Source organism: Eleginops maclovinus, chromosome 3, assembly GCF_036324505.1.
Source record: "Eleginops maclovinus isolate JMC-PN-2008 ecotype Puerto Natales chromosome 3, JC_Emac_rtc_rv5, whole genome shotgun sequence".
Lineage (NCBI taxonomy): Eukaryota > Metazoa > Chordata > Actinopteri > Perciformes > Eleginopidae > Eleginops > Eleginops maclovinus.
In genome coordinates, this window is record NC_086351.1 from 1,215,001 (window position 1) to 1,240,725 (window position 25,725).

Here is a 25,725-nt window from a genome sequence, read left to right on the forward strand (position 1 = left end):
GGCGTTTGTTGAATCTGTTCCCATGGACACTGAGCGTTGCTAGGCAGCAGGTGGGATGCTGTGGAAGAGGCAGAGCAACAGGGTCACACACACACACACACACACACACACACACACACACACACACACACACACACACACACACACACACACACACACACACACACACTGGATGATATACTTGAGCACACAGAACCACGGAGAGGACAAGGTGATTGAAGGTTCAGTCAGTTTGGCGCCCAGAGCAGCTGGGGGTTCGGTGCCTTGCTCCTGCACACCTCGGCGGCTCCCAGCAGGTCAACTGGTTCCTCTCCAGGTACCAGTCGCTCTGTAATTGGTTCGACTGGGACGTGGACCACCTTCAGTTCCCAGTCCCTACAAACTGATCCACACACACCTACAGAACACTGGAGGAGAGGGAAGACTCCAGAAAGCAGAACATGTCCAGCAGTGGCTCAGTCAGTAGGGACTTGGACTGGGAATCGTAGGGTCGTCGGTTCAAGTCCCCGAACAGACTTGAAAAAATATGGAAAGTGGACTGCTACTGCTACTTGCATTTCACCTCCTATGCCCTGCTGTGGTGCCCTTGAGCAAGGCACCGGACACCTCCAATCCCCCTCCCCATTGCTCCCCGCTTCACAATAGCTGCCCACTGCTCCTAGTACTAGGATGGGTTAAATGCAGAGGACCAATTTCACTGTGTGCATGTATGTGACTAATAAAGAGGGTTCCATCCTCCGATTCTATCATCTATATCAACAGAATATCTGAGTTTGATTTCCATTTTTAACTATGAATACTTGCAAGAGTGCATACTTCTAATCCTGTTTACATAAATGCAATCTCTGCTGATCCTCCGCGGGTAAGAGAGTTAACAAAATGGCTGAAATGTTAATCTGGAAAACTAGATGTAAGATAAGAAGTGTGAGATCTCTTTTGATTCTGCAGAAAGCAACACGATCAGACGTCCGCTTGGTAACAGAAGATAAGCCGTACTGTGAAAACATCTCTGCACTCTGTCTCTTTCGAGGTCATTCTATCATAAAGATTGCACTGTGGTGTTTCTAACATCTGGACGCCTGCAGAGACGGGGCCAAACGGCGGGGTCACGGCCCCCCTGTGAACCGGCATCGTGGTGTCCTGGGTCACAGTTTAAGTCTCAGATTGGGGTAAATCAAATAATTAAAAGTCTGTGCCTGGAGTTTGGATTTAAGACCATTTGGGCATTATATTGCAATATGTTTGAAGTGCTTGAGGATATGAACTTATGGAGTCGTGCATATGTTCCTGCTGCGGGAGGAGCTGTGAGTTAACGTGCACAAACACGCTGAATATTTCTGAGCCTTGGTTCTTCTGAGACCAAAACCAACACCAAGATTACCTTGCACATTGTTTCTTATTAGGTCTTTATTTGCTCCAATTTTAAAATATCTTTTGGTGTTTATTAAATTACGTTTTATTGCACAATTGTTATTATTATTATTACTCTATTTTATTTCTTCTTTTGTGCTTTAACTCCTCGTGTTTATATAAATATGTTTTATTTTATTGTATATTTTATGGCACATTTTACTTTTAGCTTCCTATTTTTATATACCCAGTTTTTTTTTGTTTATTAAATTATTTTATTTAACAATTTCTTCTCAAAGTCTTTGTGTAAACATTAGATTTTATTTCTCCTTTTTGAACGTTAACTTCTCATTATAAGTATATTTTATTTGATCTTGTTTTTTCTCATACTTTAACTTCTGGGTTCGGGTTTTATAAAAAAAGTACTGATTCTGTGGCACAATGGGATAGCGTGGTAAACTTTGGATCAGGGGGACACTGGTTCAATCCCCACTGTTCCCCTGGGCATGACACTTCACCCCAGGTTGCTCCTGAGGGGATTGTCCACATTATTGAATGAGTGTAAGTAGCTTACGATATAAGCGACAAAATTCCTTCCATCTTGAGAATAAACTGAACTCTGATATTGTCCTCTTTCGTTTTGAACTAGTATTGTGAGTGTAAACACGCTCTCTCTGAAGATGTGTACCCTCCACAACATCTATATCATATTTACCCAATGTCCTGCAGCCTGTTGACTCTGAGGTTGAAACTGTGCAGAATCACGGAGCAGCTCTCAGAGTTCTTCACATCAGAAATCCATTCAGCAGGGAACAGCACTTGATTGCACAACAGCGGGTAATTTGTGCAGCCGCACTGACCTCCCGACCTCTGCCACACATCCTCCTTCTGAGCGATGAATATTCAGGCTCAAGACGTTCTGTGGGTTTCTGACTTTCTCTTTATATCTGAGTACTGAGTGTACAGTGAGTCAGGTTATTATCAACACACACACATCTTCTAATATAACGCAGAATGTTTAACACACTGCAGGGTCAAAGGTCAGCAGATGAACATTACATCATATGTGGCCTCAGCCTTTATGTAAAGAAGAAGTAAAACCAAAAATACAAATGTTAACGTTACTCAAATATATATAAAAATGAATATATTGAAAATATCAAATCGAAAACCCAAAATATTGTTATTACACAGAAGTTAAAATAAATAAATGGAAATCCAAAAATGTTTTTATTACACAATAAAAATATGAATATTATTTAAAAAAGGAAAATTACTTTTAAAATAAATATTTTAATTACAGAATAAAATGAAAATATATAAAAACGGACCGCCAGTGAAATGATGCTTTGGGTTTTGTGTGTTTTGTGTGGTTTTTGTGCAATTCATTGTAATAATTTCCATGTGTGTCCAAAAGCACAGAAAGAAAGTATTTGAGAGACGCTGGATTATCAAATGTATATTATTTACACGCCAGCAATATCTTTACATTTTAGGGTCCATTTAAAAGGACAGAGAAGATAGCACTCAATGTAATCGCTCCTGAATCTCGTCCTGAAATTCATTACAACATCTATTCGTAATATATAGCATTGTTGAATAACCATCCTGCTCTCTTTGCCAGGTCACTCTAAATCAGAGTTTTCCTTTGTCAACAAATTAATCTCACAGTGATCTTTGATAGCTATATATTTATTGTGAACATATTCAGACCTCAGGCTTTTTGTTTGACCTCACATTTTGCCATTTATGAAAATCCCTTTTTCAGCAGAACATTAAAGCGGCCCTGGTATGAAAAATAATTCACTGAAGGAGGTGGTGAGTAAATAAAGAAGGAATAATGTCTGAATATGTGTGAGTTTTTCTGGGTTTGTTGTAGTTCTTGACCACAGACAAAACTACCTCTGGAGGGAACACAGGGATTTTAGCCTCTGCAGACCATTTACATGCACTAAAACCTATAGAACACACCACAGGGAAGGAAAACCCCCAAATCAAAATAGGGCTTCTTTAACTAATTCAAATACATGTTATAATTCAATTCCTCCAACCTGACGAAGGATTTTAAAAGGTTTTGTGTCCCATATAGTCTAGCATTTAGGATTCCTGGTTTCAACTGGAGTGGGAATAACTCTTTATATTTGTGGCCTAACAAAGGGTGTGAACGGGGAAGTGTGCCAGCAGCCCTTTAGGAAAGCCACTTATACCAGCATTTATATATTAATAAGGAGACTACAGTGTGTCTTTACAAGAAAGAAAAGGCCTTTTTTAATGGATTTCTGAAACGATTCTCCATTCCTTCAACAGGGGGCGCCAACCTGTAGCACTAGCCCTGCCGGTGCGTCAGACTCTGGGCTCTAGAACAACGAATACACGTTATCCCTCTCACAGCTCTAAGAGCAGCATGGGAGGCTGACACTGGGACAGAGGATCTGCTTCCTGTTTGCTGTTCCTCTAAATTCTGGCCGGGCCGTTTTGTTGTCATTTGTCCCGTGACATTCCCCTGACCCCTGACCTCAGGAATACCCAGCTGCAGGGGGTTGGTGGGTGGGTGGGTGGGTGGAGGGGAGCTTCCATCTGACTGCTGCAATTCTCCTACATCACATAAGCCTCTTATGTAAAGCAGGAAACACGGTGTAATCTGCATGTGTGTGTGTGTGTGTGTGTGTGTGTGTGTGTGTGTGTGTGTGTGTGTGTGTGTGTGTGTGTGTGTGTCACTCCCTCTAACTGCGTGTGTTTCACCACTACTAGCAATGGTGGAAGAAGTGCTTTTTACTTCTGTTTGAGCAGCAATACTAAATACTAAAGTACTGAAGAACGGGCATCAAAAGTGTGTGTGGCTTTGGTGTGTGAGGATCTGTTCTGCTGATCATCTTCTGCATATTTATATCAATGCTAAATGTGTGTATTGTTAAAGTACTGCAGTGTGAAGGAGAGCAATATCCCAACAGTATGTTTATGTTGTGTAAACATGTTGTTGTTGTTGTTGTTGTTGTTGTTGTTGTTGTTGTTGTTGTTGTTAGCTATACTGTTCATAATGCCTCTCTATATGTGTAATTAACATATGGGCTTAAAATGACTTTCACTAAATACAGAGGTGGAAAAAAACCAGTACATTTATTACAGTATTGTATTTAAGTACAATTTTGAACAAAATGGAGAATGACTTTATGTTTCATTGTTAAGTATTTCCATGTTATACTACTGTGTACTTTTACTCCTTTACATGTATTTAATCCCTTCAATTACTTTACAGATCTGGATTACTGATGGTAAATATAATCCCTTAAATCAGACTGTAGTTCACCTGCAGTAAATCCAGCAGCTACCCTGCAGTATACAAAGCCATTCAAACTAGCTGCACCTTTACCAGCTCTGAGAACACTTTAATGATCAATCATTATAAAACATATCAGAGATATTATTCTGAAATGGACCAATCAGACAATGACTACTTTTACTGTCGCTACTTTAAGTACATTTAGAGGAGAGTACTTTCTACTTTCACTGGAGGAACATTTAGAATACTTTCACTGTGACAGAGTATTCCTACACTCTGGTACTTCTACTTTACTCAAGTACAAGACCTGAGTACTTCTACTTTACTCAAGAACAAGACCTGAGTACTTCTACTTTACTCAGGTACAGATCTGAGTACTTCTACTTTACTCAGGTACAGATCTGAGTACTTCTACTTTACTCAAGTACAAGACCTGAGTACTTCTACTTTACTCAAGAACAAGACCTGAGTACTTCTACTTTACTCAGGTACAGATCTGAGTACTTCTACTTTACTCAGGTACAGATCTGAGTACTTCTACTTTACTCAGGTACAGATCTGAGTACTTCTGCCTGAGATCTTAATTGCCCCTCACATTTTATGGGAGGTACCCCGGTGTGAGAGGTTTGAAATAAAGGTATATTTGTGGACTGATGTTGTTAAATATAAACGGAGTCTCCTGACTTCTCCTCCTTCACTTCTTTCACTTTCGTGCCAAAATAAACAGAGAATCATCATAACACGCACGAGCTGTATTACTTTAAATATCCCAGGCATGCCTTTTGCTGACGTCACATGACGTAACCTTACGCACAACAATCCAAAACGGAAGCAGCTGCACAGAATAGAATCCGAACGTCGGATACGTAAAATATGTATGCTTTTAACTCCACGGTGTGGAAGTGAAGTTGTGTTCACGTGTTTTATTCCTGACTGTATCAGTCACTGCACGTCACTCCGCCTCGCACTGTCAACATCGTGTTCCTCCGCCGGGGACAGAGAAAGTAGTGCGCACACCATCTCTCATATATCTTCCAGTGAAAGTAAAGCCGAGTCACACACCATGAATTTAATAAATATAACATGCATGTATAACATTTAGCTCAACAAAGAGAATAATTATGATGTATATGACTGAATCAATAGCAATACAATCTGTTTGGTTGCTTTTTTCTGCTCTTCTGTGTAAATAAACACTATCATTTAAATGTTTCACAAGGGACCTACATTTATATAGATTTAATTTAGTGATACTAATTAGGAAAATGTGTTTGTTGCATATAAACAAGGCATTACACACGAGTTATACATGTAATACAATCAACAATAAACAAACGGCAATTACAATACAATTTCCCTATTTTTAATACGTTGATTTGAGGTAAATTAACCTTATGTAATCTCATCTAATACATGAAGACATTCCCTCATTTATATTTATTGTAGTCTATTTACATTTTGACTTTAATGACTATCTATTAAGATGACAATCTTGTTATTTAAATAACTGTATATGTGTTTTGATAAGGCTCACACATATAAATAATGAACCGTGTTAAAGTAAACTCAGATCATATCTAAATAAAAAGCAATGAAAGTGCAGCCCTGCTCTCGCAACATGACAGGCGGAGGGATATCAACTCTTAACACATGATGTCGCCAGCAGCCCTTCCTACTTCACAGCTCACCTTCCTCTAACTCCGCGCTTGCGATCTGATTGGTCGAAGTGGCGCCAGTGGCTCGCTCCCATTGGCCAAGCGGCTGTCAATCATAAAGCAATGCCACTCAGGCTAGATTAGGGCACCATTTGCCATAACTAAATAGTTACCTTGTACATCAAGTAGGGAGAATTGTTTGAAATTGGTAGCTCGGCGGAGAGTTTTCTACTCTTCTTCTTCGGCGAAACCCTTGCTGTACGTGAATGCAACGCAAAGTGTGACGTTTGAGGTCTCATCAAACAGATGTGGATACACTGCTCGGGTAAGTGTTCGCATTTCAGCTACATTTGTGTTTCTCTTCCTGTGTTTGTGCGGCTCTGACAGCTGTGTGTGTGTCCAGATGTGCAGATTTGTGCATGTTTTTTCGGCTCGGAGTGGCCATCTGGTAGTTTTGGAGGCTCTGGATGGAGAAAAAACCTCAGTCTCGCGCTGTGTTTTGCGTCAAGGACACGCTTTGCTTCGTGCAGTTTGCTAAGTTATCATCAGTATTGCAGTTTAGGCTTTCTGTTCCCGGTTTCCCTCCTGAAAATCACCCCCTCGCGAACCCTCTGTTGTTGGTGCCTTGTGCGCAACAGTAATAACACTCCATTAGGGAGCTGTCAGGAACGATTTACGACAAGTGTCAGACGGGCTTTAACATGATTTCTCTTCATTTCTGCAAATGGATTTCATCTCTAAGAAAAGCACGTCCAGGTTATTGACAACTTTATCGCGCCATCAATTTGGTTTACGCGTTAAATGACAGGTTAACATCTCAGAGGAAAAGTGGGCAGATGCAGGGCTGTCAATAAATTGCTGTGATTGGTAAAAATCTATCTCTCTCTTTTTTTATATCTATAAAACAAAGCAGATTGATGTGTTTCCTCACATCCTTAAAGCTGCTGTGCCTGGCGAATCATTGTATGTCTCTTCCATGAACCCATTTCCGAGGATTGTGCTCCCATTGCTGTGCGTAATTGCTTTTCTCCCGGGAGAGAGTGCCATCAAACTTCTAATTTCCTCCTCCAACCCGGAAACCATTTTGCTCTTGGAATCAGTCTAGTTATGATGGCATCAATTACCCAGAAATAAAGACGTCAGGGCAGCTCTGATTTCTTTCTCTTTTTTTCTGGGGGAAGGGGACATGTTCTCTGTGTCAGTTTTTCCACATTGGGTTAGCAGGATCTCGCAGAGACAGGTGACTGGGATTAAAGGGCATCAAGACAATGAGGATACGTCTCTAAACCGTAAAGTAGTCCCTTACAGTTACTAGTTACCTGTCAGAAAAAGTAATCAGTAACGTAATCACAATATAAAAGTTATATAACCTGATTACTGAACGTTACTTTTGGAATATCGAATGCAAAATAAATATCGATTAAGATGGTTTTTAATTAAGTGTATTATGGAAGTGTTTGGGGCCGTTTTAGCACGTTGGCACCTGTCGGCCACTCTACGTTTGTCTGTAAAATGTAAGAGAATTGTCAAAAATACTCATTAAAAGTTCCCTTTTTGTCTGATCAACACTGGACAACCCATGTATTATAATAAGCCATAACAAATATAGAATTTACTAGAATAGGCTGGAAGCAGTGCAGGATTTCTCTCTGCTTTATGAACCTCCAATACAGTTTTATCGTCCACAAAAGGTTTTTCTTACATAATCAAAGCCTTATTATTTATTATTTAGTTTCAAGAGGTTGTGAGACCCCAGTAGTCATTTTCAAACACTCTTCCTTGGACTCTAGGAACACAAGAAGGACCTTTGTTTTTATGTCACAGTTACCTTTCCTTGTTGTATCGTGATTGCGTAATCCTGTTATATGTCATCCATTACTCTTCAAGCCCGGTCAGGAGGCAGCAGGTAGTGTTGTATTACATCATTATGTAGTGCAGCGGAGGACAGGTGAGCGTTTCAGCATGCTTGCAGGTGAAGTTGCCAAAAAGGTGTCAGAGGATCCCCAGAGAGATGGTCCAGATAAAGGTGCAGAGCAGATTAGTGCTGAGTCCTTGGCAGGAGGAGGCTCAGTGTTGGGTGTGAGTGTGAGTGTTGGGGCAAGATAAGACAGGTAATAAAGAGACGCAGGTGTAAACGGGACAATGAACCGGAGAGTCTTGTTTTCAGCCGAGTGGTTGCGAGTTTGAGTCCGAAAAAATACATCTTTGGCATCATTGTTCCTTTATAGCCCAACATTAGCCTCCTTTAGCTTAGCGGTGGTGACATGAAGTCATGTGACCGTGCTGTAGTTCCTTTATAGCCCAACATTAGCCTCCTTTAGCTTAGCGGTGGTGACGTGAAGTGATGTTTACTTCAAAAAATCAGTGGTGTTAATATGTGGAGATTATCCTATTGAACAGAACAGATCTTATTTTTTGCATTATTCCAAAAATCCCTTTGTTTTTTTTGTGGAGGAAAACCAGGGAGAAGCTAAATTCTGGGTCAGTCTGCCAAATATATGTCATCTCCACACCACTCTATATAAGGCCTATGCCGCCATCATCATCTCCATTAGCTGCTGTGCGTCTTAGCAGGACTGGAGAAATGTTGATGTTGCACTTTAGCTGAAGACACCCCCCCTCCTCACATCACATCCATGCAGCAGAGTCTGTCTTATAAGTCTCCCAGAGGCCTCTCATGTCCTCACACAGGGAACACAATCCATAAATTGGAGAATATAATGTAGCTGGACTGGTTCTGTGGAAAGGGGCTTACAGGCTGCAGATAACTAGTGGGCTCAGCTCCAGTAATGGGCTTTTGTGTCCCTGAGAAGCGTAACTGCAGGCTGAACGCCGCAGAGTAAAGCTCCCCGCCAGGACAAAACTTTAAGGGGACAGTTTTTTTTTTTCATAGTGAGAATAATCTTAATTCTGCTGAACATCCATCCGATTTCAGATCCATGTGCTCCATCGTTAGCTTCAGTCACAACACAGCAGGGGGGGTCGGGGGAATAAGCCACCAACTCGCCCCTCCTCTCGCTCCTCGCTGCTGTTAATTTGAGGAAGTACAATCACTCTCTCTTCCTGCTGAAGTGCAACACAGCCGTGGTCTCCAGATGTTACAGACAGCGTCCCTGGGGGTCTTTTAGCGCGTATACCTGGATATAATAACATCTGTATTAACACCGGAGTTCATGATGAGGCTAACAATTGTTTATATTGTATTTTTATACGTTCATTTTCTTCATAGTCAACTGTATATCTTTTCCGTATTGCCGGTTTATTTTTATTTGTGTTTGTTCTTTGAGATGTCTACACGTAGCTTTGTTTATTCCTTCTTTTTATTTCTCATTTTTTTCTTTGCCTTGTATCGTGTCATGCTGCTGCAACTCAAACAATTCCCCGTTTGGGATTAATAAAGTAATTCTTATCTTATATGTTGTACTGCTGTTTGTTTTTCTTACATAATCCATTGCATTTTTACGGTAGCAGACTCGTGCTAACGTGCTACAATGCCTAAGAAGACATTTCCATTAGGAGAAAGGCGCTGCAGTTGCAAAAACGGTGCAAATGCAAAAACACAAATGTGCCAAAACACATGCAGATGAATGCAACATCTTCATCAACTTTAAAACACATGCAGATGAATGCAACATCTTCATCAACTTTAAAACACATGCAGATGAATGCAACATCTTCATCAACTTTAAAACACATGCAGATGAATGCAACATCTTCATCAACTTTAAAACACATGCAGATGAATGCAACATCTAAACACATGCACAGCATTTAGAAAACATTCAGCAACTTGTCGAAATATGCGCAGCGTTTACTCAAAGTTCTGCTTAAACGCAACGCTGCAAGAAGCTCTGGTGCACGCTGTTCTACAATATAAAGCATGTTGATGTATGAATGCACGCTTTAAAGGTGTTTGGCTGCGGATGGTGAAAAAGTGCCAGACAGGAAGTAGGGGATTATTAAAGCTAAATGGAGGTGAGCTGCTCCGTATCCTCTGTGTTGTGGAGGGCCAGTCCATCGTCCCCTCATTGATTTGCCTATTTTAACCCTCGGTCTCGTACAGTGGATTAGCCGCGTGTGTTTCCTGTGTGCTGACCCGACGGTTCGAAGCTTTCAGCAGAATGGAGCGATTACTACCTGCTCCTGGTCTTGTTGCCTTTTTCCTGGCCTCTTCTGTGAGCTGATTCCAGGGCAGATTTTTGTCGGCCGCTGTTCCCACGCTGAGCGAGAAGAACAGGAAGAACTCAGCGGCGCAGCAGGCCCCATGCCTTCTGCTATCATGGCTGTGATTCAATCATGGCAGGGCAGCGAGGCAGGCGAAGTAATGTCCTCCCTGCCTCTCCGCTAATGGAACTTAAAGCCAAAGGTGTTTTCTCGTACAAAGAGCAGACCATCAGCCACTTAATGTTGGAAGTAACCGCAGCAAGCCCCTCCTCACAGTCCACTCTCTTTTGCACATGAGGTGATATTCTTTACACGGCTGCTTTGAACCAGCAAAGCATTCATGCATTTGCTAGGTATGGCTTATTATATGCTGTTTTTACAACCGGAAATGCTTAGTATATAACATTGAAGCACAAATGGTCAAAACCAGCTGTTCTTTCTTTGTTTTTGGTGATGTTTAAAGAGAATCTATTATGGTTATCGACGGTTTTCCCTTCCCTGTCGTGTGTTATATTGGTTTTAGTGCATGTCAATGAAAATCCCTTAAATCCGAAGGTGTTTTTCTCGTACAAAGAGCAGACCATCAGCCACTTATTGTGGGAAGTAGCAGCAGCAAGCCTCTCCTCACAAACCACTCTCCGCCTCCTGCTGTGATTTTGTAATTTTTTTTCTTCCAAAATGGCCTCCCTTTCTGTGCCAGAGAAGGATCGCACCGGGTGGAAGGAACAACCAGATCTGCTGTTCACACCTACTGTTTGTTTTCTATGGCCCAAACTGGAGTGGAAAAGTCTCCAGTTTTTTGGGTTTCTGATTCATTTTCAGTTCCACATGCCCACCAAAGCAAATCTTGTCCACAAAAGTCACATGACTCACAGTTGGCAGGTTGCTCGTGTTCAGCACTGCTAACAGACCGGTGCTGAACGCTACTTCAGCCATGAAGAAATGTCCTCTCTTGGAGTCATTCTCAGATATTAAAGTGTATGTTTAGTGGAGGAACATGTGCAATATGTTGTTCGGGACAATGAAGAGATTTTATAGATGATCTGTTTCCGCTAGTGTCGAGACAATGGAGTTCAACGATGAGTTTTTGGAAGTGAAGTGAGTTTCCAGAGGCTTCAAGACGCATAGTTCCTTCACTCTTAGAAGTAATGATGCTCACACTATTGTACCTTTTTCTTTTACCCTGTTTTGCTGTTTTCCAATGTTGTTCAAATCAAATCAAAGTTTATTCCTATAGCCCAATATCCAAAACATGTTTGTGAACATTATAAAGATGGAGTGGAATACCATAACATGTAGGGAATAATCAGAAACCAGCGCTGACTAAAGGCTTTATTAAAGAGGAAGGTCTCAACAGTATGGACACTCTGATTAAAACAGGAAGTTGGTTCCAGGGAAAGAGAGCTTGGTAGGCGAACGCTCTGACTCCTGATCTGGTTTTGAGGACTCTGGTCCACCTCTAACAGACCCCTGGGAGTGTAACGTTCCAGAAGGAGCCATAGTGGATTAAAAGTTCTTTTGGGTACGATGGTGCCTGACCATTAAGCGCTTTGTAAGTAGCTTCAGCCTCCGGCAGTTTGAGACACCGAGGAGAGATGTGCGCCTCTGATTTCTGTATTTCTTGAAAGCCTGTTGTTGCACTGCTGTAATTCACCAGCGTTGTTTCCCCCACCAGCTGGGAACACTTAGAGAATAAAACTGTCCAGACTGCGGTTAGCTCTCAGGTCGATTTCTAGGCTTTCAAAGCATAACAACCTGTTCTATTAAATGTCAATACCCAGCTCAGTCCAACATAAAACAACATAATGGTGAAGCCCCTCGGCCCGGGGTTATTTCATGTTGGCCTTTATCACTCATATTATATCAGGGGGCTCGTCAAAGGCATTTGGTCTGAGCCTATTTTGAATCAGTACCAAAGCACCAAACTAACACCGAAAAAACATTTCCCGCAGCCCTACATATAATCCCTGTTGTACTTGCATGGTGGCATTGTTTCCCAGTGACTTATTGGGAGCTATTTGCCAACATGTCCTGCCAGTTTTGACCCTCTGGGCTGAAGTGTAGGACTATGGTTCAGAGGAGCCGCCTTCCTTACACTAATCCTGTCCTCCAGCAAGCTCTTAATTGAGCCATCATCAGCTGCCAATCTGCGGGTTAAACATCAATTAAGATAATGAGCAACTGGAGGAGAAGAAGGAAGAGGGGGTCGTCAGGTCTGGAAGTCTGAATGTTGTGTGTCCACTTCTGCTGTTCCCTTTAGTGTTTACTTCCTGTCTGTCTTCTTCTGCTGTTCCCTTTAGTGTTTACTTCCTGTCTGTCTTCTTCTGCTGTTCCCTTTAGTGTTTACTTCCTGTCTGTCTTCTTCTGCTGTTCCTTTTAGTGTTTACTTCCTGTCTGTCTTCTTCTGCTGTTCCCTTTAGTGTTAACTTCCCGTCTGTCTTCTTGTACTGTTCCCTTTAGTGTTTACTTCCTGTCTGTCTTCTTCTCCTGTTCCCTTTAGTGTTTACTTCCTGTCTGTCTTCTTCTGCTGTTCCCTTTAGTGTTTACTTCCTGTCTGTCTTCTTCTGCTGTTCCCTTTAGTGTTGACTTCCTGTCTGTCTTCTTCTGCTGTTCCCTTTAGTGTTTACTTCCTGTCTGTCTTCTTCTGCTGTTCCCTTTAGTGTTTACTTTCTGTCTGTCTTCTTCTGCTGTTCCCTTTAGTGTTTACTTCCTGTCTGTCTTCTCCTGCTGTTCCCTTTAGTGTTGACTTCCTGTCTGTCTTCTTCTGCTGTTCCCTTCAGTGTTTACTTCCTGTCTGTCTTCTTCTGCTGTTCCCTTTAGTGTTTACTTCCTGTCTGTCTTCTTCTGATGATTTCTCTGGCTGTTGATCAAAAAATCTGAATGGTCACTCCACTAAAATACTTCCTGAGATCTTTTTCCCAGAACTTTTTTATATGCAAAAATCAGACCAGCAGTGATGTGTTTTATATTTCTATTGTGTTTGAAATAAAACAGAAGAAGATGCGCAGGTAGCGTGTAGACACGAAGTAAAAGAAGCACCAATTACAGAAACCTAAACTTCATCAAAAGACAATCCCAAAATACTAAATCCACCCACACTTGATTGACAGGTGATGTGTGGAAGTGAATCTTGTAAATCTGCTCTTTTAAACGTGATTTTCTTGCAGATTCATACATTGTTTAAGGCTTTGCAGGAAGTTAATGCGTAAGTCTTGAGAGCATTTAGTGCAAACAAATAATTGAGTGTAGTGGGGGATGTGTTTAAGTCATCTGTCCCCCGAGAGAGTCACTGGGTTTATTTAAGTATCAGCGAGGATCGGGAAGGGACTCAGCCTCTGGTATGTTTTTGTTGAGTTTTTTGTTTGATATTCAGCCTTCTAATTATTTGAGATGATCATTAGAGATCCTCCTCTGGGGGTTTCCATGCTGCAATGAGCTGAAATGTTCATTTGAGTGCAGTTCATTCCCTTTCTAAGAGGTCAATAAGATGTCTGCCTTTTACACTTTTGACTCGTTAAATTCCCAATCCAATATTTAGGAAACACAGATGATTCAATCCGCATCAATGTTTTAGAAGCAGAGCTCTTAAGATGACTTTGAGATTTAATAGAATCACAAATTGGGCTTCACTTTCATGTCTGCAGTCTTCAGACATATCTTGAGTTTGAAGGAAAGTTTCAACATCCAGCTCTTAAAGCAAAATCTCAATCGCAGATGGAGTTTTTCTCAGATCTGATTTAAGATGTTTGACTCAAATTTCAGTCATTGTAAGCCTGTGTTCTGAGACAGAAACTACAACCATCCACCATTCTTTTCACAATAGAAATACCTTCTAGTCCCCTTTGACTTTTCCAGGAACCCAGAAGCATTTTTAGGAACTCAGAAATGTTTTTCCTGTTGGCTATTTTTATTTCTTTAGGGCCTCCAAGGTCAGACTCCAGTTTTTAAGCCTGGAAAAATGTCCATGAACAACCCGGGTGGACTTGGTAGCTCTCAGATCAGACAAAAGGAGTAATTGAAGCAGCTCATATGGCTGAAAGATGTCAATAGAAATGCTATAATGATACCAGAACTAAGTCGATTTCGCCAAAACAAGACATGGGGCTAAAAAGGACTGCCAACGACTCGTCGATCTGTCAAAAAAGGTGTTGTTTGGTCTTATTTGGCTTAGATATTCTTTACAGATCTGTAGTTTGAGTCACCAACATCAGTTAATTGATCAATGATTTCTCATGTCAGGTCAGCATTTCTGAAATCTTAAATTTGGTCTAAAGGTGGTTGAAGATCGATGGGTTAGGGTTAGGGGTAGCCTTAGTCTTAATTAAAACATGTGGCTATAGTTGTGTAATTTTCAGACAATGGCTTGAGGGTTGTGGTTTCCACAATGGAAAGGGGTCTACATGTATGAGTGGGATGGAAAAACAAACTCAAGGTTTAACATATCTGGTCGCAGTGCTCTTTGCATGATTTTTTGCGTGCAGAAACTCCCTTTTTATGTAGCTGTCGTTTGAATGAACTAGTTGAACCAACTAAGTGTTAGTTTACTATGACCAGATCTAAGAGAGCTAATGTTCTGAAATCTGGAATCGGCAATAGTTTTAAGACGAGGGTTGTGGTTAGCTCAATATGAAAGGGGTCTAGAAGTGTGGTGGAAACACAAACCGGCTCCTTCCTGAATACTCTAGGTTAAACATCTCTGCTAGCATCGCTTTGCTCCATTTTTTTGTTAACTATAATCTTTATTTACTAATCGAAAAGGCAACCAAATAAGTGTTCGTCATGACTAGTTTTAGCAGAGGTAAACATCTAGAATCGTACCTTTTGTCCAAATGTATTACAAGAACCTTGCCTAAACAAAACCCCAACATTGAATCCAAAGTGGTAGAGATTTAATTTAGGCTGAGGGTTAGCTCAATGTGAAAGGGGTCTAAGAGTTTGGGCTACTTCCTGAATATTCTAGGTTCAACTCCTTGGACTTTTTGGTCAAAAAGACCCCTAAGAACCCCTTTAACCGAGACACGTTTTCTCCCTGATTAAATCATATTTATTTGAGAAACATTGGGGAGTGTATTGCCGCAAAATGAACCTGATATGTTGTGGCTTTCTGGGTGAGCAGCGGCTGCAGCTCTCAGCTTTCAGCGCAAATATCTCCGAGCTTAAAGAGAACGTTGGATCCCAAATTCCTGTTTGCCGGAGTTTGCTTTTGACTGTCACTTTGGCCTAAATCATGACCGACCCTCCGTGGTTTACCGCAGACTCTCCCATTCATCTCAGCAGATGAAGGATTCAGGGGAAGTAGGGCAGCTTGGACTTTTAGAGGGACTGTCTTGTAATCTGAAAGGTCACACGATTGCTTCGGGACAACGAGCCCTTGAGCTGGATGCTGTTTTATTTTCATAACGTGATCATAGTTCTTCCCATGGCTTCATTTCATAGTAAAACAAACTCCAGCAGATGCTTAACCTCTTCCCCCCCACACACACACACACACACACACACACACACACACACACACACACACACACACACACACACACACACACACACACACTAATATATTCAGACTTCAGTGATGAGTTAATCGAGGAATCATTTCCAAGTTGTTTGTTTGGTCGCACGGCTCATCAGGTCTCCACACACCGTTCACTGCCATCCTGTGAGGAAGATCTGTTACATAAAAAAAATAACCTGTGTGGTAAATCCCTCCTCAGTGTTGTTGATTTTTCATCTATAAATATCCTCTTCAGGGCACTAAATATACCCGGTCCGTCTCGGTGGAAATTGCTGGAAATAACCAGCTTTTGGAGCCAAAAAGGAAATCTGTGCTGACCTCATTCTGGCTACGAGGTATAAAACAGACGAGCAAATGAAAACACTGAAACATTTATTCTGATCAGGGATTACGGGACTCTGTCGGACTCTTACATCTCATCTCCGGGTGGCTGTTTGGTGATCTCTTCCCGTTTTGCAGTCTGAGCGTTTCTGCCGCAGCACTTTATGCAGATTAAGTTGCATTTTTTTTTCTTCACTCACAGAAGAGGTTATCTGATAGCAAAGCTAGCCAAATGGACATTGTGTGTGTGTGTGTGTGTGTATGTCGGGTGTGTGTGTGGTGGGATCAGAGAGGGCATTGCTCCCGGGATCAAGACATAACCAACAGCTTCCATGTAGGTTAAATGCAACTTAAACCCAACACAATTTGCAGGATTAACCTTAAATACCGGGAGCCTGAGCGGCGTGTCGCAGCGCCGCTCAAACGCCTCGACCTTGACGAGGCTGTGGTGTCAAAATTCACTTCAATTCAATCCGGATCCATTTAGTTCAGCTTCTGGCAACCTTCAGCTATCCGGCCTTTTATTTCAAATGCTATTACTTTCTCAATAGTCTTAGAGCTTTCAAAAAGGGAGTGAAAAGAGACAGTATAGAGGTCAGAAAGGCTGGTCTTTCTGGAAGTTTCTCCACGATGAGTACAATTCCTGTGGTTATTTACTGCATATATTATATGGGGCCGTCCTTAAGGAGGCCTTATTGTGGAGGTTTTGGAGGTTACTGCACACCTGAAAGGCCTCTATTAGACAAATCCCCTCCAACTGGAAGACAACTCTCTGGAAGATAAGTCTCTAAGTGGACTCATAACCTTCTCGCTGTACATTTCACATTCATATTTAACATAATATTCCGTTATTTGCACACTTAATGTCATCGACACCCTGCTTTATATTGTGAACATTGGCCCTTCAACAGTGCTTTATTTGTCAGGCAGTTTCTTTATCTGCACGGTCAATTTGTATATTTATTCCTATTTCTGTTTTGAGATGTTTACGTTTAAAAATGGTTTATTTCTAATTATGTGCAATGCCTTGTGTGGTTTTATTTGGGATCAATAAAGCCTCTTATCTTATCTTTGTTTATTGGCTGGAGCTCCGACACATTGTATGTGATAGGCTAAGGGGGCGGGACATCTCTAAGAGGTTATCACAACAGAGACGGCCAGCTAACCAATCAGAGCAGACTGGGCCCTGGTTTCAGACAGAGGGTGAAAAGAGGAGCTACAGCACAGGCGGTATGAGAAACATAAAGAACCATACACCTGGAAATGAGTTTAATATGTCCTCTTTAAGTCTGTAGAGTACCATCTGTAGGCCGAGACTTTGCAGATCCACAATCCTTCCCTGAGATAAATTCACGTATTTTACCAAACGTTGATGTTGATTGGATATTTCACTCGTCCATGTTGTGATTTAGATCTGATTTGATTAATTCTGCAGCCCTAAATACAACGCTCTGTTGATCTTAGAACATCAACGCTCTAATTTGAGTGTGTAGCGTCAGATTTCAGAAGCTGTTTGGATCACAGAGTGAAGGCCAGCAGCGTGGCACGATGAGCCCTGTTCTCTCGGCGCTGAATGATGCACAGTGTGGAGAAACACTTTCCTAAAACAGATGTCTTTTCTCTTGCATCTTCCCACAGTCTTGTAGGTGTGCAGCGCTCCTTGATCCTCGTCCCTACTTCTTCTTCTGGTTTTCCGCTCGCTTCTTATCCTTTATCATCTTTTACTCAGAGCTTTTTGGCAACAATAGACCTGCAGCGAACCGTCAGTGTTCGGACCGAGGAGTCTTTTTAATCCAGGCTGAATATGAACATATCATATAATGCAGTCCGTCACTGACTCCGACTCGGTAATCCTTCCGCTTTGTGCAGCACATTCTGGATCTCTAGAAACATCAGTAACCTCTGAGTCCAGCTGTGGGAGGAGATTTTGAGTTATGAAATGTTTTCACACACACACACGTCACTGTTATGGCACTGATATCAGAACTAGGACGGGGTGTGTTTGTTAGTACGGGTGCATCAAACTGCACTGAAATTGTAAAAACTATAATTATTTTTTTCATTGCTTTTTGGATTGAGTTTCATTTTCAATTTCTTAAAAAAATAAATAAATCATGACCATAATTTATTTGCATTAAAAAAAAAATAATGATGATGATAATAATATTTAAAAATGACAATATTAATAATTTTGATAAATGATAATCTCCTTTCAATATCAGTCAAAATAACCTACATTTTGTTTTACTAATTATTATTAAAAGTCCTGCAAACCTAGTTATGTTTCAATAGGAATTTTGAATTGATATATTGATTCAAAATATCCGGTTTCTATGGAGTGCGCTCTGGCATTCGGAGTGACTACGAACACACCCTTCTGTCGAGTTTATTTATTATTCGTTGATATGCAACCTGTAATACTCAGCAGAACACGCACTCGTAAACAAAGATGTCACTTCTTTAGTCACACTTGTCTCCTGCCTGAATTCCATCACAGTTTCTTTTTGTTTGCAGCGACGCTCAAATAAAACTCGCTCTCTGGCTTTCTTCCCCGCCTTGATTCCTCTTTGTTTATGTCGGCTCAGTCTCCGGTGCCAAACTAATGACGATCATCCTGCAGAAATGACGTGAGATTAGCACCGTCCCCTCGATGCTTCACGGGCGTGAAATAAAGAGTGTTTCAGCCCCAAAGTGCCCTGCCACCACACCGACGGGGTTACGATGGCGTGAGAGCAGGGGCTGCTGGCCGGTGCTTCGGCACAGCTGAAATATCAAGCAGCAGAGCCAGGAGCTGAAACACGACACCCCCACCCCCCCTGACTCCCTCTCTGCCTCACCCTGCCTCCCTTTTACGCAAGACATTTTCTTCCTCTTCAACATCACCATCCATCCATGGGCGGTTTGAGGTGGGGGCCAACAGGGTCCTGTGCCCTAGAGTCCTATTCTGAACCTGGAAATGTAGAGGACCCGAAGGTTTTATGATATAAATGCGTAGTAGGGGTCTCCGGAACATAGAAACGGCAGGATGCTATCGTGCATATGTTGGGCAATTAGCATATGCAGACAACAGGACAGAATGGCTTGGCCAATTTGGACACATTTTGGAGTGGTTTTTGAGGTAAATTGGGGATGTTTAATCAATTTTGGACATTTTTGAGGCCCTTAAACGTTCAAATCGACCCACATTTGATCAATCAGCCGACTGGGAGAACAAATAGGGCCATTTTTGATCCTGAAAATATCAGAAATTGATTGGATTAAATATCCCTCTCAGTAAATAACTGGCCACCCAAGAGCAATCGGTCTATTGCATCCATCCCCCCTCCCCCCCTCAACACTCTCCTCCCATCAGATTCCTCCCACACCTCTCCAGCGATGCGGCGATGGGTTACGGCCTCATTTGAATATCTGAACGTATATCAACCCCGTCCTCGCTGGGGCGTGGCGTCGTTTTACGGCCGTACAGCTGCGGGGGGGGGGGAGTGGTGGGGGGGGTGGGTGGCTGATGTTATGGGACCATCTGCGCACGGCTCATTGAGTTCAGTTGAAGAATGAGTGTGTACAGGAAGGGGGGGGAGGAATTCATTCTTTCCTGTTCCTCCCCCGTTGTAGAAGAGCTGTAAACCCAGAGTGGGGAATATTCAAGATTCAAAGGCAGAAAGTAGAAATAAAAGGAGGCCCTAGAAAAACACCTCCCCCCCGTCTTTCCCACACACACTTCCTTATGTTTATGTATGTGCGTGCTACGGCCCGAGGCGTGTTTATGTGAGTTCATGCATGAACACATGGCCTACTGTACATGTGTGTGAGTATTTGTGTGCCGTTTCATCTCTGTTGAAGGAAGGATTTCTTTAGGGTGTAGAAAGGAGAGTAGAACGAGGCTTTTATAAAGCCCTAAAACTTGGGAGTTGTATCGGCAATAAACCCTCATGTTCAGAATGAAAACCAACACTGACAGCCATTCCTTTTTAAAATAAGGAAATATAGGATCAAATCTATTTAACGAGTCTTGAAATAAAAAACCCTCTCAATTCTTGACACTTTTCAGTCGGTATAAAGAAAAGTGTTGTGATTTGATGCTCAAAGTTCACTGTTAAAGGGCTGTGGTTCCCTGAGATGCTCAAAAATCTCTAAAACATACATATTTTTGTCCTTGGAAACAGATGTTCAAGAATGATATTGAGCTGAATCCCAACAATACGTCCAATTGTCTGATGAAGACCCTGAAAGGTGTGCACTTCTAGAGACAGGAAGAGAAAATGTGGTCTGCTTTATACTTTATTTAATAGCTTAAAGTGACGGTTCACACAGCTTTATACCAACCTATATACCAGATAAACTTAACAGGACTTTGAATCTGACATGTGGCGCTTCATTTCAATATTTGGCAGACACTTCTCTGTCATAAAGAATTGTGGCTGTGGTTTCCTGAGATGCTCAAAACGTTATTGCATATCGACCTTGGAAACAGAAACAATAATGTCTTAGCACCCCGATTACTGGCTTTGAACCTCAACAGTGCAACTCTTAATCTGATGAAGAGGCTGTGGCTCAGTGGGGTAGTGCGCTGATCTTCGGATGTCATGTCATTGTGTCCCCAAAAATGTGGTCGAAAGCCCCCCAAAAAGATCTAGCTTTCATATAAACTAAGAATGTGTAAACATGTGCAGACCTCTTGAGAGGGCAGGACTGAATTCATAGTTTATTGATACATAAAAATGACCATTTACACAGCTTTATACCAACTGATATAACAGATACACTTCACCACACTGACATATAAAGCATGTGTTGTGATTTGATATCCAAAATCTATCGTGGCTTCAATCCTCAGAACTCTACAGCTTTGTACCGTTGAAATAACAGCAATCTATCGAACTGTCCACGTAGAGCATAACATGTGGTTGAAAGCCCCCCCAAAATTGGTATTTTCCATATTTTTGTAAACTTATCTAACCAAGAGCGTGTGGATTTAAAGAGTAGGTAGGATTAAATGTGTTTTATACCTCAGAATGACAGTTTGCTCAGCTTTTATACCAAATTATATAACAGATCAACTTAACAAGACTTAGAATCTGAAATCTAAAGCATGTGTTTGATCTACAAAATCCATCATCATGAATCTAGCTTCCCTGGGATCCTCAGAGGAAATAACAACAGTCTATGTAATTGTCTGATATGCAGCATAAAATGTGGTTGAAAGCCCAAAAAAATCCATGTTTTTGTCAACTTATCTAACCAAGAACGTCTTGTAATGTGCGGATTTAAAGAGTAGGGAAGATTACATGTCTTTATTATACCTCAAATTGACAGTTTGCGCAGCTTTGTTTAATATTAAACAACCCGCTAAAGAGGCAGCTGTAATCACGCGGTCACACAGAGCCTCAGAAGCAGCATTTCTCTTTCGTTCGGAGCCTTTGGAAAGGTCTAAGAAGTCATTAAATGTGCGCTCCTGATGGCTCTTTCAAATCCATTTCTCTGCTCCTCTCAAACCCCCGGCTCTCAAGGAGTGTGTGTGTGTGTGTGTGTGTGTGTGTGTGTGTGTGTGTGTGTGTGTGTGTGTGTGTGTTTTTATATATTTTCTTTCGCCGGCAAAAGCACAGCCGTGTTTTCAGTCGATAGAGAGTGTACTTGTTTTGTGGCGGGCCGTGTCAGCGCAGGCATTAGATAACGTTTTTATTTGATGCTGTTCAATGGCTGACTCGTCCTCACCTCTCCAGCCCACATGCGCTCCCATGTAAAAACCAAACACACACACACACACACACACACACACACACACACACACACACACACACACACACACACACACACACACACACACACACACACACACACACACACACACACACATCCACCCACACACACACACACACACTGCATCCTTCCTCTGGAGGGTTCTTGTTTATGTTATTGAACTGGTTATCACATCGCAGGCTCAGAGGAAGAGTCCTCCCGCTTTTCTCAAGAAAGGCAATCCGAGGGAGGGGGCAGATAAAAATATGCTAAAAGGTTTTCTCTCCACACTCGTTAGCATGATCGGGATCTGATCTTCTCACAGTTTTTCACAGCTTTTATTGACATCCAAGTTCTCCAGACCAAATTACAAAGACGATGCAGTGTGTTTTCTGACGCTTCTATCAGCAGGAGGACATCAGACGTTGTTATAGGAAGTCTGCATTCATACTAAAGTGAAACCAATTTGGGCTGAAAAAGTGCTAAATGAACAGTGTTTGAACCCCCTGATAGTTTTGTTTTTTGTGCGTTGACGGTCGAAAATGAATTATAATTTCCTTGAGCAACAAAGCAGATCTTGACCTTCTAAAGCCTAAGATGAGCTACACTCGTTAGCATTATTAGCAGCTGATCTTTCAGTTTTCACCCCTTTTTAATTGATGATTGGTCTTGGACACTACATAAAAAAAAGGTGGTTATTTCATGGCCTCTTTATCGGCAAGAGGACATGGTTTATATGTGCTTCCCAACACCACTGAAACACCACTGTGGTTCAGAGGTTGGGTTTAAGCAACGTAATGTGGTTATGTTAAAACTGCGGTCAGAGAAACCAATGTTGGCTGTTTCTCTCTCAGAGGAAGTGGCTCTTTACTGGTGTCAACACTAGGTAAACATGACTTAACAACCCAATAATATTGCAAATAAATGGCACACTTGATTGTAAAACTGTCTATTCAAGCTGTTTTCTGCTTTATATTGAATCAAAGTGAATATTTTGGACTCACTAGGCATTTAAAAACATTACCTTGGACTTTAAGAAGTCCAAGGTAATGTTTTTTCTTAAAGTTTTGACCAAACATTTAATGGTTTCATGAAAATAATCGTGACGTTTTTGTAATCCTGAAGCTGGAGCCATTAGTCTTGAGCTTTACGGGATGTGATAAAGGCTCTCAGTGCATAGGTCTACAAAACACCATTGGAACTAGCACTTAGCGTCACTAGCTCTCTGAAGAGTCACACAGTGAATGCAACCCCGAACTTGAGCACAGTTATACCTTTTCTCCATGCATTATACTTCTGAAAATAGCTTACCCTTCTTATTCAGACTGTCGAGTCACAATACGAATAAATGCACGTTGATAAATGATTTTCTCTGTCACGGTACGCAGCAGCCACAGCTATTGGTTTCCTGTGAGTGATGAGAGAGGAGAAGAAAGCCCAGATTTGGTGGTTAGAAACTCAGCACTATAGAAACTGATGGAAACTTTCTTCCTGTTTTTGCACACCCAGCAAGAATACCTAATCCAAAGATTTTTCTTTCTTTCAACCCTATGCTTTTTCTCTTCCAATCCAAAGAAGTGCTGTGCTTTCAAATCCCCTCTGTTCTCTCCAGCTTTGCTACTTTTTTTTACAAAAACCCATCCTCCTAGTCCTAAATATCCCGCCTGTGCGCCTCCACCACACAATTCACTTCTCAGGAAACTTTGTGGGACAAAAGCTTTCGGGGAATGTAGACTGGCATCTCCACATTCCTGAGTAAAAGTTCTGTGATGGAGCATTTCAGCCTCCATCAAAGGAAAGCACCTCGCTGCAGAGAAAGAACGGCAGAGAGTTTAATCCGCAACAATCGAGGAATCATTCCTATCCTGTGACAATAGAGAGGTGCAGGGAGGACGCATTTTAGTTTGGAAGTTAGAATCGCAAGGGTTCCAAACAAAAATCCAAGGGGATTTTCTATTGGATAATTGTGAGAGAGAAACTCCCTCTGGAGGGAACATAGGGATTTTAGCCTTTGCAGACCATTGACATGCACATTATTTCAGGCTAACAACATATTGTCTTCCAGGAAAGGAAGTGCTAAAATGCTGACTCACATCCAGGTTTTAGGACTCATTCCTGCACCACCTTTTATAAGGCTAGATTTAAGGCTACAGCTAACCAAACACACATTCAAAAGCCCATCAACAATCAACCTGAAAGAGCAAAAATGCTGACTCATTTCCTTGTTTTAGGACTCATTCCTGCTCCACTGCAGCCTTTAGATGTCGGTTACTCCCTGCTGCGTTTATCTCCGGCCTCCAGTGTGACCTCCGGATTATCATCCCCACATCATATGCTCAGGCTGTGGTTGTGATTCTACACGGCGGTGATTGAAGTAAAAACCTGGGTATTGTTGGTTAAAATGATTATGGATTAACGTGACAGTGAGGTTTTTCTCCTCCGGCGTAATGCCGCCGCCGGCTCCAGCGAAGCAAAGCAAAGGAGCTTAGTGCTTTTAGCCCCGCACTTCTGCTCTGTTGCAGCATCTGTTGTTAGTCGGACACCGAAAACACACTCCCCGGCCACTCAAACACACACTGGAGGGTCATAAAGCCTGGTTTTAATGCACTGACAGGGGTGGGGGGGGGGGGGAGGGGAGAGTGTGTGAGTAGGTGTGTGATACAGTATGAAGGAAGGCTTTTCACAGAGGACAATTCCTCTGGAGTCACAACAGGTGTGTGTGTGTGTGTGTGTGTGTGTGTGTGTGTGTGTGTGTGTGGGGGGAATTATGAGCGGGCACTAAAAGGAGGGGGGGTGGAGGGCTTATGAAGGGTCCCCTCTGCCCCACCTGTAGCCTGTCAGCTGTTGTAAGCCTGTTCAAACGTCAGCTGTTTCTGAGGAGAAGTGTGTGTGTGTGTGTGTGTGTGTGTGTGTGTGTGTGTGTGTGTGTGTGTGTGTGTGTGTGTGTGTGTGTGTGTGTGTGTGTGTGTGTGTGTGTGTGTGTGTGTGTGTGTGTGTGTGTGTGTGTGAGTCAATGTCAGGGAGCTTGTGGAGGTTAGAGGAGGTTGGGGGTTTGGGGGGGGGGGGGCAGCTCTGTGTGGCCCTCATCGCCTCATTGCACATCAAACGCCTCATCGCCTTTGGGGATTTGTTTGTGGAGAACACAGCGCTCGAGCGTCACGGAGGTCTGGGTGTGCATCGTCTCTCTCTTGCTCCTGGAGCGTCACACTCCACACAGAAACTTAGGAATCTCAAGAATGAAGTCAGAATCTTTGCTTTTTATCCCATAAAATAAGTGGATTTTCAGAACAGGATGGGGGCTGCCAAACTCAACTCAAAGTCTGGCATGATAAGAGGTTATTTCATGTCATTGCAACAACAACAACAACAACAACAACAACAACAACAACAACAACAACAAGGACGGCTTCATACTTGGCAAAAAACAATTATGACTAAAAATGTCATTTAAATGTGTGGTTTTATTTAAATGTGTGGTTTTATTTAAATGTGCTGCCGTTAAATAAATAATGAACAGTTTTAAAACAGCGTCCTGTGACCAGGCTGTGTAGTGCAATAAGATGTGTCCCTGAAATCTTCATCATAGTACAAATAACTCAAACTTTTTGCCCTTTTTTAACTCAAAATGTGGGTTTAATTTCATGTAAATGAGGTCCTTTGCCCATAAATGCCAAAAAGTAAAATTGAAACTTGAATGTTTATCCCAG

The 25,725-nt window shown here is 42.0% G+C and overlaps 1 protein-coding gene across 8 annotated transcripts in view; it reads left to right on the forward strand.

Moving 5' to 3' along the window:
* The first annotated feature begins 6,428 nt into the window (after positions 1–6,428).
* Positions 6,429–25,725, forward strand: part of mef2d (myocyte enhancer factor 2d) — a 106,382-nt gene continuing 87,085 nt past the window's right edge. For all 8 annotated transcript variants that reach the window (XM_063880073.1, XM_063880078.1, XM_063880079.1 and 5 more), the window contains exon 1: positions 6,429–6,610. The gene's annotated coding sequence lies outside the window, so the exon portion shown is untranslated. The remainder of the gene's footprint in view (positions 6,611–25,725) is intronic.